Source organism: Oncorhynchus masou, chromosome 25, assembly GCF_036934945.1.
Source record: "Oncorhynchus masou masou isolate Uvic2021 chromosome 25, UVic_Omas_1.1, whole genome shotgun sequence".
Taxonomy (NCBI): Eukaryota; Metazoa; Chordata; class Actinopteri; order Salmoniformes; family Salmonidae; genus Oncorhynchus; species Oncorhynchus masou.
In genome coordinates, this window is record NC_088236.1 from 26,578,262 (window position 1) to 26,583,607 (window position 5,346).

Genomic DNA, 5,346 nt, shown 5'->3' on the forward strand with positions numbered 1-5,346 from the left:
GGGAAAAAATCCGGAAAATCACATTGTACGATGTTTTTTATGAATTTATTTGCAAATTATGGGGGTAAATAAGTATTTTGTCACCTACACACAAGCAAGATTTCTGGCTCTCACAGACCTGTAACTTCTTCTTTAAGAGGCTCCTCTGTCCTCCACTCGTTACCTGTATTAATGGCACCTGTTTGAACTCGTTATCAGTATAAAAGACACCTGTCCACAACGTCAAACAGTCACACTCCAAACTCCACTATGGCCAAGACCAAAGAGCTGTCAAAGGACACCAGAAACAAAATTGTAGACCTGCACCAGGCTGGGAAGACTGAATCTGCAATAGGTAAGCAGCTTGGTTTGAAGAAATCAACTGTGGGAGCAATTATTAGGAAATGGAAGACATACAAGACCACATGACAGCCCGCTTGGAGGCACCAAAGGACTCAGACCACGAGAAACAAGATGTTCTGGTCTGATAAAGTATACAAAGGAATATATTAAAATATATCATTTTTTAACTTGGGCTGCTATACAGAGGATATTACCACAGTTGTGTACTTTTGTATTAGCTTGGTTTATATTCTGCTAAAATTATATATTTTTAAAAAAAGCTCAGAGTTGTTGCTCTTTGAAAAATCCACCATCATGTCTCCACCAAACTAGTCCTCATACACATTTACATTACATTTAAGTCATTTAGCAGACGCTCTTATCCAGAGCGACTTACAAATACACCATTGTCCCTGTTCCTAAGAACTCAAAGGTAACCTGCCTAAACAACATGGTTATGGCACACACAAACACCATCAACCTAGACACCCTGGACCCAAACAGATTTGCATACCGCCCCAATAGATTTACATACCGCCTCAACAGATCCACAGATGCTGAAATCTCTATTTCACTACATACTGCTCTCTCCCACCTGGACAAGAGGAATACCCACCATATGTGAGAATGCTGTTGTTGCTGACTACAGCTCAGTATTCAACACCATAGTCCTCGCCAAGCGCGGGACCCTGGGCCTGAACTCCTATTATTCACATGGAAAAGTCCACAGACCCACTCAAAAAGGCTTTCGGAGCCATCATCGACTCAGTGGGTTTTGTCCAACATGTCTCTGGACCCACTCACTGTCACAGTCATACTCTGGACCTAGTTTTGTCCCATGGAATAAATGGTGTGGATCTTAATGTTCTTAATCAGTTAACCACCTAACTGAGGGACTCAATTTAACCTTGCGCAATACCCTAGATGCAGTTGCACCCCTAAACACTAAAAACATTTCTCATAAGAAACTAGCTCCCTGGTACACAGAAAATACCCGAGCTCTGAAGCAAGCTTCCAGAAAATTGGAACGGAAATGGCGCCACACCAAACTGGAAGTCTTCCGACTAGCTTCTAAAGTGTAACGACGTTCTTCGTTTGCCGAAAGAGAGTCGGACCGAAATGCAGCGTGTTGGTTACTCACGTTTATTAATAGAACAAACGACGATACATGAAAAAAACAAAAAAACAACAAACGGAACGTGAAAAACCTATACAGCCTGTCTGGTGAACACTAACACAGAGACAGGAACAATCACCCACGAAATACAAAGTGAAACCCAGGCTACCTAAATACGGTTCCCAATCAGAGACAACGAGAATCACCTGACTCTGATTGAGAACCGCCTCAGGCAGCCAAACCTATATAACACACACCCCTAATCAGCTACAATCCGAATAACTAAAAAACCCCACTAAGAATTACAACAAACAATAAACCCATGTCACACCCTGGCCTGACCAACTAATAAACTAAAACACAAAATACTAAGACCAAGGCGTGACAGAAAGACAGTACCGTGCAGTACCGAAGAGCCCTTACTGCTGCTCGATCATCCTATTTTTCTAACTTAATTCAGGAAAATAAGAACAATCCAAAATTCCTTTTTGATACTGTCGCAAAGCTAACTAAAAAGCAGCATTCCCCAAGAGAGGATGACTTTCACTTCAGCAGTGATAAATTCATGAACTTCTTTGAGGAAAAGATTATGATTATTAGAAAGCAAATTACAGACTCCTCTTTTAAATCTGCGTATTCCTTCAAAGCTCAGTTGTCCTGAGTCTGCACAATTCTGCCAGGACCTAGGATCGAGAGAGACGCTCAAGTGTTTTAGTACTACAGCGCCTTGCAAAAGTATTCGGCCCCCTTGAACTTTGCGACCTTTTGCCACATTTCAGGCTTCAAACATAAAGATATAAAACTGTATTTTTTTGTGAAGAATCAACAACAAGTGGGACACAATCATGAAGTGGAACGACATTTATTGGATATTTCAAACGGTTCCCCTCTTTCCACTGGGATTCTCTGCCTCTAACCCTATTACAGGGGCTGAGTCACTGGCTTACTGGGGCTCTCTCATGCCGTCCCTGGAAGGGGTGCGTCACCTGAGTGGGTTGATTCACTGATGTGGTCATCCTGTCTGGGTTGGCGCCCCCCCTTGGGTTGTGCCATGGCGGAGATCTTTGTGGGCTATACTCAGCCTTGTCTCAGGATGGTAAGTTGGTGGTTGAAGATATCCCTCCAGTGGTGTGGGGGCTGTGCTTTGGCAAAGTGGGTGGGGTTATATCCTTCCTGTTTGGCCCTGTCCGGGGGTGTCCTTGGATGGGTCCACAGTGTCTCCTGACCCCTCCTGTCTCAGTCTCCAGTATTTATGCTGCAGTAGTTTATGTGTAGGGGGGCTAGGGTCAGTTTGTTATATCTGGAGTACTTCTCCTGTCCTATTCGGTGTCCTGTGTGAATCTAAGTGTGCGTTCTCTAATTCTCTCCTTCTCTCTTTCTTTCTCTCTCTCGGAGGACCTGAGCCCTAGGACCATGCCCCAGGACTACTTGACATGATGACTCCTTGCTGTCCCCAGTCCACCTGGCCGTGCTGCTGCTCCAGTTTCAACTGTTCTGCCTTATTATTATTCGACCATGCTGGTCATTTATGAAAATTTGAACATCTTGGCCATGTTCTGTTATAATCTCCACCCGGCACAGCCAGAAGAGGACTGGCCACCCCACATAGCCTGGTTCCTCTCTAGGTTTCTTCCTAGGTTTTGGCCTTTCAAGGGAGTTTTTCCTTGCCACCGTGCTTCTACACCTGCATTGCTTGCTGTTTGGGGTTTTAGGCTGGGTTTCTGTGCAGCACTTTGAGATATCAGCTGATGTACGAAGGGCTATATAAATAAATTTGATTATTTGAACTCCTCCCTCTGCAACTGGATCCTGGACTGTCTGGCGGGCCGCCACCAAGTGGTGAGGGTAGATAACACATCTGCCACACTGACCTTCAACACAGTGGGCCCTCAGGGGTGCGTGCTTAGTCCCCTCCTATACCTGTTCACCAGCAACTGCATGGCCATGCACGACACCAACACCATCATCAAGTTTGCTGACGACACGATGGCGATAGGCCTGATCATTGACGAAGATGAGACAGCTTACAGGGAGGTCGTCAGAGACCAACAAAACAAAGGAGCTGATTGTGGACTACAGGAAAAGGAGGGGCAGGCACATCCCCATCCACATGGACAGGGCTGTAGTGGAGAGTCAAGAGCTTCAAGTTCCTCGTTGCCCACATCACCAGGGACTTAACATGGTCCTCTTACACTAGCACAGTTGTGAAGAAAGCGCTAGAGCGCCTCTTTCCCCTCAGGAGGTTGAAAAGATTTGGCATGGTAGGGGTATGGATCAGAAAACCAGTCAGTATCTGGTGTGACCATCATTTACATAATGCAGCGTGACATTTCCTTTGCAAAGAGTTGATCAGGCCATGCATTATCATGCTGAAACATGAGGTGATGGCGGTGGATGAATGGCACTACAATGGGCCTCAGGATCGCGTTACGGTATCTCTGTGCATTCAAATTGCCATAGATAAAATACAATTGTGTTCATTGTCCGTAACTTATGCCTACCCATATTATAACCCCACCGTCGCCACAGGGCACTCTGTTCACAACGTTGACATCAGCGAACCACTCGCCCACACAACGCCATACACCTGGTCTGCAGTTGTGAGATCAGTTGGACGTACTACAAAATTTTCTGGCAACAGCTCTGGTGGACATTCCTGCAGTCAGAATGCCAATTGCACGCTTCCTCAAAACTTGAGACATCTGTGGCATTGTGTTGTGTGACAAATCTGCATATTTGAAGAGTGGCCTTTTATTGTCCCCAGCACAAGGGGCACCTGTGTAATGATCATGCTTTTTAATCAGCTGTTTGATATGCCATACCTGTCAGGTGGATGGATTATCATGACAAATAAATGCTCACTATAAGGAATGTAAACATATGTGCACAACATTTGAGAGAAATTAGCTTTTTGTGCATACTGATAATATCTGGGATCTTTTATTTCAGCTCATGAAACACGGGACCAACACTTTACATGTTGCGTTTATTGTTTTGGTTCAGTGTATACAGTCCCATAGCCAGTGTACGACAGGAGTTGATTGGTGCAAAAACATGAAAGAAATAGTTTAAGGTTGTGTTTTTATTCAATATATCTATGTTGTATTAAAATGTGCCCTCATTCATAGATATGAGGAACAAGGCTGAGGACAGCAAGGCCTCACTGGGAGAGGGAAAGAGCATCCTCTGGTGGTCTAGTTGTGCAATTAACCATACACAATCCAATAACAGAACACCAGCTCCAAAAAATTATGTATAACTAAGATAGACCACAGCCTGTCATTACCAATGGGACAAATGAGTCATAGTGGGCAGAACAAGCAAGATGGTTATAGCCAAGCATGAGCTAGCGAGATCATTTTGGCGCATTCTAGCATATATTTGCATTTTTCCGTTAGGGAACGCCTACTCTGTGATGTGCGAGTGTGCAATAACTAAATTCGTATTTGCACTCCTAAACAACACATTTTTTAATCAACTTTGGCAAAGGGTAAAGTCTACAAATCTTTATCCACTCTGTTCTGCACAGATGTTAGTTTTGGGAGCAGAAAACCATATTGAGATAATGTTTCATTGATGACAAAATTTGGTAGTGAGTGGGAAACCCCGCACGGACGCTTCTGTTAAACGTCCAGTGAAATATCTGTCTCATTGTCATATCTGTGCTCTGTATATTCTACATTACCTTGATATCAATCAAATGTATTTATAAAGCCCTTCTTACATCAGCTGATGTCAGTGCTGTTCAGAAACCCAGCCTAAAACCCCAAACAGCAAGCAATGCAGGTGTAGAAGCACGGTGGCTAGGAAAAACTCCCTAGAAAGGCAGTACATTTGGGTAAGCCTCAAGCAAACACTAACTGCTGAACACAGACCACGCTTAGCACACAAAGAGAAAACAGCGAAAG